The 13723-nt window shown below is 36.4% G+C and overlaps 1 long non-coding RNA gene across 1 annotated transcript; it reads left to right on the top strand.

Annotated features, from left to right (window-relative positions):
• The first annotated feature begins 5175 nt into the window (after positions 1-5175).
• On the top strand, positions 5176-13512 carry LOC149917522 (uncharacterized). The gene is made up of 3 exons (XR_016467806.1): positions 5176-5199; positions 11254-11323; positions 11547-13512. It is a non-coding gene; the product is annotated as an uncharacterized LOC149917522 (long non-coding RNA).
• The last annotated feature ends 211 nt before the right edge of the window (positions 13513-13723 follow it).

The following is a 13723-nucleotide window of genomic DNA, read 5'->3' as shown; positions in this document are numbered from 1 at the left end:
CAATTCAGATGAAAGAAAACAATCAGTACATCATTAAAATGAGAAAAATTAAGAAAGAGAAATCAATACTTTAGGCTTATTAAAAAGGCAGAATACTTGTACCTCGTCTTTATAGCTAAATATCTATTAATATAAAAACACTGGGGCAATAAATTTTTCTGTTTTTAATTAATGTTCTGCAGTTTTTCTGTGTATTGTAATATCAGTTCTCATAGACTGTCCTTGACTCAGAGCTCACGTTGCGTCGTAATTATATAGAGCTCTGCACATTCATGATTTAACAATGTCAATTACAACTTTATTTTTTAAAATGTATTATATTAGCTTTCTGGATAAAAGCTGAAAACATTGTAAATACTGCAAGAGTTTGTTCCCATCCAAGAGATATCTTGAGGAGCGTTTGGAGCAGTTGCAAGTTAAAGCTCTACATCCCATCATATTTTGGAGGCTTTGGCATTGGAATCCACACTGTGACACCAAGACTGCAAATCCCAGTTTGTAATACACTTCAAAAGATCATGTTCTGACCAAAAACTTGGTCTTTTTTGGTTGTTTTTCACTCTTGTCTTTATAAAGTGTATAAACAAGGTAAAAGTGGTGAAGAAAGAGCTATGAGACAGTGGAAGTTCAGGAGCTGTGAAGTGCTGCTGGTTTAAGAAATCCTTATAACGCTTGTATGTGGGACTGGAAGGCTGCAGGGGAAGTGTTGTTATATCCTACCTATCTTTTTATTTTGTGGTCGTTCTCTATCAGCCATTGCCAGAGATAGGATACGATGAGATGAATCTCTGATGGGACAAGGTATTGCCCTTTTTATTCAGTGGCATTGTGCAGACGGGTGCTGGGTATTGCTCTAATACCAGTGAAAACAGAAGCATCTGTGTAGATTCTGGTCCAGTAACCTTGTTTTGTCATTCCCTATATTGTCATAAACTTTTATGTGTTGCTTGAGTATGCAGTTGAGCTCATCATATCACTGGGCGTATATTTTTCTTCTCTATAGGCTGTGACAGTTCCAGGCAAGAATAGTATTTTTACTGTATGCTTTCCTTTAACCTGTATTGTAATGTACCAAGGTCATCTTTATGACAAACACCACATAATGTTCCTACGAGAGAGTCTGTGTACATTTGTGCACTCACCTAGATTTATTTATTTATTTACTTTGTAGAAAGATTGCTTTATATAAGTCTGAAAAGCATCAGCAAGCAACAGTTTTTTACTAGAGAAATTGCCTTTCCCTTTGCTAGTCATTCCTTTGACACATAAATGATCATTTTAGATTTTTTAATAATTGTGCTGCACCATTTACTTCAACTCAAACTATTTCACCAAATAACAGTCAAGTTTTACCAGTCTTCAAAAAGAATTTATGAAATAGCAGTTTGAACGTTCTTTGCATTTTACAATTTACCCTTTAATTCAGAGTACTTACTTTTTCATTTGTCATATTTTTATTTTATTTAGTTTTGATGCTTTAATCCACCCTTCTTCCATCTTAGTACACAACAAGCTCTTGTTCTTTGTCAAGAAAGTCACTATGAGCTCCAGATTTTCTAAATGAGTACCAGGTCCTAGAAACACACATGTGGCCACCGCTTACTGCTAAGGTCATGTGTCTGGGAGAGCTGCCTCAGCATCATGTTCACAGAGAAGAAGATCTTGCAACTTTGCAAGGGTGTAAAGAAGACCTCTGAAGTTAGTAAATGCCAAAAAGACAGAATATGAATTTACTCACACTTGGAAAAGTGTGGTCCAAATTCTGGCCTCACATTGTCCTAAGTTATGTTGTAAACTGTAAAACAATCACCTTTCTTTTAGCTATTAATGCTTTCAAATTCAAACTTCCATGATGGAAGTGAACACCATGGCTAGGCTCACAGCTCAGGTTCTGAGTAAAGTGAACATCTATCTTACCTAGTACTTCAGAATTAACAAACAAACAAAAAATATCTAAACAACCCCTTGTTTTTGAAAAATAGTGGAAAGGTGGGTAGAATTGTGTTAATCAGTGTTTCACTGAAATTTCACTCAGAGGATGGTGATGCACTGGAACAGGCTGTCCAGAGAGGCTGTGGATGCCCCGTCCCTGGAGGCATTCAAGGCTAGGCTGGATGTGGCTCTAGGCAGCCTGGTCTAGTTGTTGGCAACCCTGCCCATGCAGAGGGGTTGAAACTACATGATGTTTGAGGGCCTTTTCAACCCAGGCCATTCTATGATTCTATGATTCACTGAAAGCCTGAATGTTCTCATGGGTGAGAAGGCAGTCCTCAGACCTCCTCTTGTCTTTGGATTTCTTTGCATGGTTTTCTCTGTGATGACGCAACCTGCTTTGAGACGGAAAGAGAATATGTGACAGGAACATACATCTTGCTTCACAGTGCTTAGTCACAGTGCTGTATTGCCTTTGAGACTTTCATTGCTTTTATTATTATTTTTTTTTCATCTGTAGCAGTTTTCATGAATAAATTACTTATTAAAAAAAAAAGTGAATTTGTGGAAAGGTCTTTTTGTGCCCTGTAATTATCTCAGAATTTGATCTGAGAAGATGCTGACTAAAATGCTTAATGCAATGGAGTAGAAAATATTTAACTTCTACTCATTTTTAAAACAATCTGTTTTCTGATACGATAATGATGAGGGGAAGTTTTAATATATCAAACTTGAATATCCTTTCTCTGACAAGACCATTATTCTAGCCCAAATCAGCAGAATGTGTTTTTTTCACTTGGGGAAAAAAAAAAAGAAAAGAAAAAAAAAAGACAATTGTTACTTCTGGCTCCTATACCAAAAAAAAAAAAAAAAAGTCTGAGAATTTATCATTGTCAAACAATAGACTTCTGTCTGAATTGAAATTAAAAATAAACAAACCACCTATGTGAATGTCTGTCAGCATTTGAAAAAGCTGGCTACATAACTTTTATACTATGAAAATTGCCTAATTAAAATATATCTACTTGTACTATAATTAAACAAAGTATTTTCAGACAGTTTTAAAATGCTTTCTGTATCTTTGAGTTTCTGTATGCAAACTGTGACTCATAATTAATGTATTTTAAAAACTCAAATCTTTTCCTCCCTTCCTACTTTCCTTCCTTCTCAAGAATAATCACTGAAATCTTCTTCAGGTGCTGTTATGTCATACCTTCATACTGAATTTTACCATGTAACTCTGGAACGTGACATCATCCATCAACATTTTTTGGAAGATAAATCTGTTGTCGTGGTGATGGTTGATTTCTTTTTCCCTCCAGACAAAAATGATTACAACTACTTTCTCTAAGCTCCTTCATTCCAGGAAGGCTTTTGCATTGATCAAGAATCCATAGAAAGCTGTAATTACGTTACTGCTTCTATAATCACATGATTACATGCTGTTTCATGTGATGTTTAACTGGCAGTATCAGAAGGCAGTCCAACTTAGAGTTGGGCTCACTTGGGATTTAGTCCACCCAATCTACTTTTATTTATTTATTTATTTATCTATTTTAACAGTAGTCTAATTCTGAAGATTGAAAGCTGAAAGCAGGATAAGACAAACAGGAAAAAATTTCCTATCATATAGACAGCACTTGTGTGACCTGAGGATGAAAAGTGAGAGTTGTTCAACTTCTTCAAAGTTTGATTATGTAAGAAGGGATTTCACTGTCTCATTCACTTTTTTGACGACCGATTCACTGAATATCTTGAAAGAAGAGGACATTGGACATTAATATCCAAAGAGCATTAAACAAGAAAGCTTTATGGGATCAGTGGTAGAACTTCACGCGCGCATGCACAGTTCTGTCCATTAAATCACCACTGTGCAGTTGTTATCTCTAGTCTGTTTTTATGCAAGCAGTGCAAAACTGTGTACAAAGCTTGCATGCACCACTAACTGCATCAGCCACAGACTGAGTGGTAAAGTTGTGGAAGTCAAAGACATGAAATGACTGCTTCAGCCTCATTTTAAGTGATAACTACACAAAGATTGGGTTAGTGTTGTCACCAAATATTAGCAATTATATTTGAACTTTAATAAAGCTACAATACAGTTCACAGAATAGTTGCACTTTTTTTTTTTTTTTTTTTTGTAGATAGGTGTAATGTACAATGATTGAATATCACCTGTCAGACTTGTTATAGTTGATTATTCCACTATTGCCTAGTTCTAAGCGTGTCTACACAAGGTGAGATGATGTAAAGGTACAGAATAAATACAACTCTCATTCATCTATCTGTATAACAGCCAGAGAAAGTGCAAGGGAACAAGGCCATGATCTGGGTACACAAGCAATCCAATCTAAATGAATTATTTTCCAATGCTTTGTGACTGGTTTTAGACAAAAGACTGAGACATACTCAGCTGAAAATCTCCATAAATTTATATGTGTTGCTCAGAACCAAGAAATTTAAATAGGCATAATTTTGATTCCAGTAACATCGAAAGAAAAACTCCTGTTGACCTCAGCTGAAGCAGGTTCAGGACATACCTATATTAAATACATGTACTAGAAAGCTATTTTTCCAATATGTGTATGTCATAGTTTTCTACTTATATTCTACTTTATAATATTGTACAATTGTAGATGTGGCAAATTCCATGTAGAAAGTCTTCAACTTAGTGGTAAGACAAAAGCACAAATGTCTTTTCTGGAAGTGCAGGTCAACATGGTGATTTTTCTTTGGATGCAAAGTTTATTGATTTAAAAAGATAAGACTTCATTATATATTAAACACAGAAAGAAAAAAGAGAAAGAGATTAAAGGTTAGATTCCATTATACAATCTTTCCTCTATTCACATTGTAGGTAAATATGCAAGGAGTCATTGCTTTTTTTTTTTTTTTTTCCTCCTCTGTCTAAAAGAGCATTTAATTCTTCCATCAAAATGCAACTGATGAACTGGAAGACCTCACACTCTGAATATTGCATAGACTAATAATAGTAAAGTCTTGTTTCAGCACTGTATTATGGAAAGATGAAAACGATTTTCTGCATGCAGTGGCATAGCAGAAATGCTAAATTACAGCTTGAACGAGTGATTAAGCACCTGGTGGGAAGGCAGGGCCAACCCAGGGGAGCTCAGGTGTATGCAATGCAGCTGAATGACCACAAGGGGTGCAGCCAGGATCCACCCCTTCCCAGACCTCATTTAAGAGTTGGCAGTGGAGATAAGGCTGTCTTGTTTGAGATTCCTGTGTACTTGAGGCATTCTGAAGGTATTTGCTTTCCTTTGTGTTTAAGGTTGTTGGATTTGAGTAAATGCTCACTTGCTGTAGCTTAGAACCTTGCTGCTCTGCTGTTATTGTTGCGCTTTCTATTGTGTTACATGTGGATTCTTGTATGATGGTGAGAATTCATAATTGTGGATATGCAGAACCTGCTTTCACTCTAAACACTGCTTAAATTGGCTTGTCAGCTCAGTCTTTTGCTTTATTAAAAGGCTTAGATGAGCATGTTTTCTTCAATTCAAAGTAATTTCCCTCAACTTAAATGTGTGGGCTTTATTTCAGCTGCTTTATGTTAACCTTAAACTGAAACTGGTAGCCTTCTTTTTGTTTCTCTCCATGAACAGAACAAGCAGCTCTTCTTAGGAGTCAACATGTATAGACCTCTCAAGTTTCTCAACTGTATGAGAAATGAGGTAGTGACAACTTGAATGCATTCAAAAAAACAGATTTAACCTACTTTTGTATGAGCAAGGAGGGGGAGCAGTGGAGGGAAACCAAAAGCTAAAGCTTGGCAAGAGAAGTGGCCTTAGTACACAGTATCCCTCTGAGGACATAAGTAAGGCAAATGAAAAGCCAGAGGAAAGAAGTAGTAGAAACATGTGAAACGTGAGCTTTATGGGTGAATAAGAAAGGTTGAGTTTAGTGATTATAGCTTTCCCTTTTCCATGTTTGTAGGCTGCCCTTGCATGTTCCATAGTTCAACTGTACAGAAAGGTATCAATGAGTGGGGATTTACAGAAGCTGCTCTGACAGTTTCTGGCCCCACACAGTTTTTCTGTGAGGTTGTGAGTGGCTTTGTTTAGAGTCGTGAGAGATGCTTAAATGTTCAAAGCTCTGCAAAGTAAACATATATAGCTGGTAGCAGCATTTGTAAATTAAAGATTACTCTAATCTTCAGTGACAGATTTATAAAATATTGCTTTAAATTCTGCTTCATGCTGTTAAGTCAGCTGAGTTTATTTTGGAGACAAAAGCAATTTAAGAAAACCCGTAGATTGCTTTGGCCACCAAAGGGTATAAATTATCCCTAACTAATTTCTGTCAGTAGAGTATGTTGAGCTACTTAGATAAAGCATGCTTTTTGACATTTATCACAGAATGATACTTCTTATGGACTGTTAGTCACAGAAGGGGGACATGGGATGAATCACTGAGGGGCTGGTAATCTTTTTGCTGACATAAATGATATTGGTTATGGATGAAGAAATTAGCACACTTTTTTCCTCCTCTAGTGTGGTATAGAAGTATGTAATCAAACAGAAACGCATTCAAATTCTAATGGTAAAAATACTGTAAACACATAAAAATGTATCTGGATGTGGCAGATGCTGTTACTAAATATATATATTTACTAGGATACAGAAAAAATCCTTCTGAGGTAGAAGAAACAAGAAATCTGTTGCTTAACTTAAATGCTTACCAAATTCTTAACAACGCCCCAAATTCTTAACAAGTCAACAGTTTTTGAACCTACATCCTCAGCATAATGCATTTGATGCATTTTTTGGGGGGGTAGAATTGCAATTTACACAATTATATTTTTCTTTCTCATATGGATACCATTATTGTAAAGTCTAACTACATGAATACAGGGAATGAAGTATATATATCACTAAGTAATATACTGATACCTGCCAGAGCTGTGTGTAGTGCTGTGCATGTGCCAAGAAATCTGTGAGTGAACCTGTCCTGGAGATGTGCACTGTGGGCTTTCCACGAACCCTCACATTTCACACTCCACTGCTGGGACTGCCTACTGGTGAACATGCCCCTTGCCCTAGCTGCAGGAGAGAACCTGCTTACAGATTCGTTCCTCTCACCTCAGATCATCTGGAACAGCTTTCTGGAACAGGTGCGTGCCATCAGCATCCAATGGGCCCATCTGTATCTGTCCAAATGTTCTGGATGAAGACAATAGCCAACGTTTATTTGCTGCTGTGTGGGCTGAGGAAAGAAAACTGATGCGGTTAGCAAATTATTAACAAGCTGTTAGCAAACTGATCTTTTTTTCCTTTATTAAATGTAATCATACACCATATTCTTTCTTTTAAACTGCATTCTTTTAGGTTTGAAATGGAAAAGGGAGAAAAGTAAAAACTCACTAAAAATTATATGTTCCCTTGAGATTGCTCTCAACAGACATCTGTGCAAATTGCCAGACATGAGCAAGTAGGTGCTGTTTATGAACCTTACCTTAGTTTTTTTTTTGTGGAAATGGATAGATAAGATGATCTGCAAGTGCGAAAGGAGGACAGTCATCCAAAGCCCATCTAGTTCTCTAAAGTAAATCTGAATCCATATCTTCTCTTACAGTGAGAACTGAACTGCTCAGCCTACTCAGCTGTAACTTTCAGTTTTCCTATTTTGAAAGCACAGATTGGGTACGCTACTTCTTCTCCAGTTAGAAGAGCATTTTCATAGTTTCATTCAAGAGTGCCCTCTTGCTTTCTAATTCAACAGCTTTCTTTATTCTTACCATGAGTATTTGAGAACTGCTGTTCTCTTTGGTTGCTGTCATAGAGCTTTCTTGATTGCAGGCCTCTGTTCTTCATAATGGCAATTACCTGAGTATGTACTCCTGTCTCTGTGCTTGCCATTACATATCCACTACTTGAAGCAAATATAGCCTAGGGTGCCAGTAATGCCTCGTGTATGGGAGAGATGAGGGTGCTAGTATCTTGGACACTAGTGTTAGACATCAAATTACTTTTTGTTCCATTATGTTGCTATAATTTTCTTTTTTGCTTTGTCACTGGGACAGATGCTTTCTGCCTGGGGTTAAACAGGATATAGGTGACAGACACATCAGAATTTGTCCCTCTAGGATGCCCTCCAAACCCTTTATCTAAGTCCTAGCAGGATTCATATGAGAAGCTGCAGAATGAATGGAAAGTTATAACTGACCACATTTACTATAGAGTATTATCTAGTAATCTTCATATTACTAACAAAAAAAAATACCACCAATTACCTAACACAGTGCTTCAGGACAACCCATTTGGGGGCTGATCTGGGCAATTTTAATGCAGTGTTCACTGGGAATTTCAGTCCTTTTCTACTGCAGACTGTTCTGCTAAATTTATTTAATCATTCTATAACTTTTATCTTTAATGTCACTCTTTGCCCTTGATTTTTCCAGATTTGCATACAAAAGCCATATTAATCCTATTAATATTCATGTTTGTATTTTATACCTGACAGAATTCAAGAAAACAGGCTAAAGAGTTACTTGGTTAGCTCTGAGGTTTCTTATTCTTCAGTTTATAAAAATGTTTCCAGTTACTGAGTATGTGGAGAAAGTTGTCATAATTACAGGATTAAAAAAGTAATACTGTAATACTATTAGATTTGTGTGATTTCTTCATGCAGGAGAGTTCCTGAGATCGTTCCTTAACTTAAACAAAGATGATGTTTCACCATTCAATAAGGCAGAACTACTTTTGCAGCAGAACTCGTTCCGTTTCAGTAAAACAAAACAAAAAACAACAACAAAAAAAAAACGGAAACCATCAACCTTCTACTCTCTCATGTTTATTAGTGTATTCTTTGAAATCCCCCAAATGCTCCTGCATGCTGTAAAAACCACTGAATTTTAGAAGATCATTTTAAAGTGTAAATAAATCCATATCCACTGCATAATGATACTTTATTACCAATTTGAGCAAAGTGTAAGTCCTAATCTTAACAATCAAACTGTTGTTGGGCTTCCTATCACAATGGCATCTGGTTCTTGGCAAGGGATTTGGTCATCGCGGTAGTAAAACAAACAAACAAAAAAAAAACAAAAAACCCAATAAAATTAAGGCTTAGCATGTGTGCCAAGAAAAAGCTGTGTTAATACACAGTTGCTTTGGTGCAAAAATATTTCTTCAATGAATAGTGAAATTACATAAGCTTTTTAAACAATTTTTCCCTATGTTCTTGGGTTGGTATTTAACATATTTTTTGTCAAAATTTGTTCATGAACTCTAATAATAAGACTTTCAAGAATCCTAGGAGACCCTCTGAAAACAGATTTGTTTTCTTGCAGTACTTGAGCTGGAGAGGCCCTTGACACTTCTCTTAGAAGTGTATGTGCCATTATCAGCACTGCCATCCACATGTAATGTATTTGCATGGTGGCAGTATCTGGGAGAATGTGTGCTACTCTTCTAGCTACTGCCAGAAGGAGAGCTGAAGCACAGAAGTCTTTAAACAGGTTCAACATTTTTCCTGTCTAGCCTTATGCTCTTAGGGTGTTTTGTGCCATGTGTTCATCTTGCACAATAAATAATTTTTAGTGTGAGGCTTTAGATTTCAGACCTAGAATTCTAAGTAACAAACTTTCGTAGAATTTACTGAATCAAAGCCCTTCCTAAACTACCTCCCAACCTGACTTCACACTGAATTAGTTCCCAACTTCAATTCAAAACTCTCTGAAGATGAAGACAGAAATCTCTTGACCTTTAAAAACAGATGAAAGCACCACTGACACAGTGTTGTTGGTTGTCGCAACTTCATACGAATGTATAATTATAAAATCTACAGAATCTATACTTCAGTCTTGGGTTACAGCTGGTGAAAAAACTTGAGCTGCCCAACAGTGCAAATGTTTTTGTACTGAACATTACTAGTGTTTTTCATTTAAAATGTATTTTTTTCAAAGTTAAACTGTTTCATTTTGACCATTTCCAAACTAAGTGGCTTGCTTTTTTCTTTGGACAGCACTTAGTTTAAAAAGATAATGTCCTCAAAGAAATGAAATCTTTGGTTCAGTTCACAATTAATGGTTCAGTATCACATCAAAAATCACTTTATATATAGGTTGCTGCTGTAGTTTGCTACCATCACATGCATTACTGAAAGTGGGCCATATTTATTCCTGTGCCTCGCTCTTCCTCAGGCCCTTTTAGGATAAAACTTTTGAGAACTTCTGCTGAGAACTGCATAAAAATGAGAGAGAGCATTAGGACTGATCTTACTTTTCAATTGTCAAAAGTAGTGTTGTGTAACTTTTGCTATTTGATGCTCACTTGTAGTTGCCAGGAGGTGTGGGTTTTCTTGGTGGTGGAGGGGAAGCTGGGTATTGTTTTTCAGATATGATCAATCTGTGTAACTCACTGTTATGAGAAACTGCTGATGCACAGTTTAGCAAGTTTCAAGGAAGTAACTGCATATTTATGTGGCATAGAAGAACATTCACATTTGCATTAGGTAGGATATAAATAAACCTGTAGGGCTTGTCTTCCTCTAATTGTGTGGCATTTTAACTTTATCAGTAGAAGTTAAGTAATATAACCCTCACTTTAAAAAGCGTGAAATTCTTAATGTAAGAAATAGAGTGTTTATTACATGGAGTAATCTGATCCATAGTATTCTTCTCAGCTATATAACTTTATTCAGGCATATGTTTATATAATTTATAATTCCCACGTGACTGTGGCTTAAAAAGGTACTTGCCATCACTGTAACTGATTACAGCACAAAACATGTCCCACATCACCGCTATTAATTCAGTTCCTTTGCCATCAGTTTCAGGTGAGCAATCATCACAAGCATCTGCACATCAAACACCAATTTTGTGTTGTGCTTTTTTCTAAGCAACATAAAAAGTGTTTTACCAATTATCTTCTGAAATACAAGCATCACATTGAAAATGTGTAAAGTGAAAGTGTGTAAAAAACCATTTATGATGAATGATGGCCTGTTCTTAATTAGACAATTTTATAGCCTACAATGTTCATCTATTTTTAGTATATATTATCTTTTCTCTAACTGTAGCTTGTAATTTTAAATAGATTAAAAGCAGTAGGATGTAAACTTTTCTGACTTAATTGCAGTTGGTTATTATTTGGAAATATTTTAAAAATCAGTAAGTGCAGATTCAGCCTCACTGAGTTGAGTATTTCTAGATTGTAAACCTAATCAACTAAATATTTGAGTGATAAGTCAGAATCCATTTTAATGTGAAATGTTTTGCCATGAAAGCAACGAAGTCTAAAAAGATTTTGTTTAGAAACTCATGCAAGATAAAAATCTGTGCTGGTTTTGTATCTTTTGTAGGATTTTGTGGGATTACGAGGAGGGATTAAACCAAATTACTGATGGTATTTGGTATGTTCCAAGTGTGCAAGTAAAGCCTGTGATTGTGAATACCAGGTGCATTACAGCTGAGATCTCTGATACATCTTACTTCTTTATTCCCTATCCATGTGGATTTTGTCTGCTATACATCTCTAGCAACTTACCACACACAGTTAAGAATGAGCTGAAAATGAAAGATAACGTAGAAAATATAGAAACTTCATAATAAAATCAGATACGGTTTCAATCTATAATACATTCTTGTTTTCTAGGTGTCTTCAAGATCCGCTCAAATGTACAATGAGAATTATTTTAAGAGCTTCACATTTAATTAATTGTCGTGAAGACACATAGTAACTCTTCTGCCTTCAGTTATTGTATGCCATTGTTATAGAGCCCTTACTCACATTCTTACTGTTCTTTTGGCTTTTCTTGCCATGCAAATGTAATTTATCCTAGTGGAATATCTATGTGATTTTAGAGCTTGAATTTTAATCTGCTTAAATTAATCTGCCTAAAACCAACTATACTGTTCTATTCAACTAGTAGACGATAGATTATGGCTGCTCCTTCAAGAGCAGTGAGGGGGTGATGTGCAGGTGGAGGCAGTATTTGTGCAGTAGGGCCTAAATAGAGTGTTTGTCCATGGCTTCAGAGCGTATGCACAAAGGTTCACTTCCCAGTATTGTTGTAGTCTTTTAAGGTAAACATAGCATCAGTGAAAACCAAAAATTTCCAAGTGCTATGAAACTATAAAGATGTAAAGGTTGCTCCAAAAGTAATGTCTTCTATTTATTCCTATGAAAACCACAGCAGGTATGTAGAGCACAATAACACTATTTGATAGAGAAAATTCTCAGCTACAAATCACTATTGTTCAGCATAGTCACCACAATTATTTCTGCATTTTTACCAGTGATGAACAAGAGCCTATGTGTTCTGCGTGTAAATATCTGTAACAGAGGTTGTGAATTACTGTTACTGTTGTCACTGCTGAAAAGTACCACCCACCATCTCCCTGTGCTCACATCCAGTTTGATATCCAGAAATATTCAGCAAGCATTAATGAAAGTCAATGGGGTGCAATTGTATTCCACACCTTTGTTTTATCTGCACTCCCATGTCCGATCCCATTCTGTCAGATTGCCCCACTGCTGCCATTTGTCACGTGGCAAAAAAATTTGAACAGAATATTTGCAGGAGGGTTCAACTTCTATGCTGTACTGCCAAAGTCTGGCTCTGACATCTTGGGCCAGCATAATAAAGTAGGAGGCATTACTTTTGGAAACTGTTGGAAATCTTCATGGAACTCCCTTCTCTGATGGTTTCAATTTCTGTGTTGTGTAATGTAACCAGGACCAACTAATTTTGCTTATCACCTTAAAATGGCTGAATAATTGCTGGAGGTAACTGGAGGTAAACAAGATATGAAAAAAAATGGAACAGTAGAGAAAATGTTTAATGTTTTTCCTTAGAAGAAAGCTCAGAAGACGACCCTATCTCTGAAGACTAAGAAGCAAGAGCTTTTGGGGAAAGAGAGTTTGTCTCCACTGTCTTTTGGGCTTGCACAGGAACTCTGAATGAGGACTGCCTTACTTATCTCTGCTCCAGCAGCATTTATCATCAGCAACTGTATCATACTATATCTATGACATAAGAAGCAGTTTCAAAGCTTTCTGATGGCAGACACCATCCTGGATCTTCTGGGTAAGATCAGAGCCAACGCTTGTGAGAACAATTAGACCTACAAATTTTATAGACAAAAACATCCTTTATTGTGTCCTTTGGCTGGCACTAGGCATTGTTCAAGAAAAAAAGGATCTTGATTTTGGGTTGATATGTCCAAGAAAATGGTATGCATCTGACTCTGGCAACCACTTTGGATGCTTTTGAGAATTTACATTATCAGACATCTCCACCTCCAGTGGATATGTGATTCAGAATAGTATCTGCGGCATTCAGTAATTCAAATGCAAATAGAAAGCTGCTGCATCTTGAAATAATGCTGGCTCAGAGATAGTTTGCTAGTCATTATACAGTTTGCTTAAAATAATTTAGTGAAATAATATCTCACGGTTGCATACAATTATTTTTGATTGCTTTCTTAAATGTGTTCATAAAATTTTATAGTGCCCTTTCTACAACACCTACCATTTTCCTGACCGGTTAATGAATGATTCTGAGTTACAGCACCTCCATCTTGTGGTAAACTTGAGAAATAAATCTTTCTTACTGCTATCTGCCAAAAAGTCCCTCTTTAAAAAATATGATGATATAGATTTGTCCAGGTTTTAACTTGGCTCCAGGTGCTCCAGGGAGTTTACATTAGTGTGACTTTTCTCCCCGCCTCCATCTCGCAGCAGTCTGCTGGGACAGTTGTCTTAGGCCATGCTGAAACCCTCATCCTTCCAGACTGGCAGCAGGAGGACCTTGTCTTCCCCCAAGGAGT

This window comes from Phasianus colchicus, chromosome 6 (genome assembly GCF_987193195.1).
Source record: "Phasianus colchicus chromosome 6, bPhaCol1.hap1.1, whole genome shotgun sequence".
Classification (NCBI taxonomy): Eukaryota; Metazoa; Chordata; class Aves; order Galliformes; family Phasianidae; genus Phasianus; species Phasianus colchicus.
Note: the sequence above shows the minus strand (reverse complement) of the source record. Positions and strands in the feature narration are given on the sequence as shown.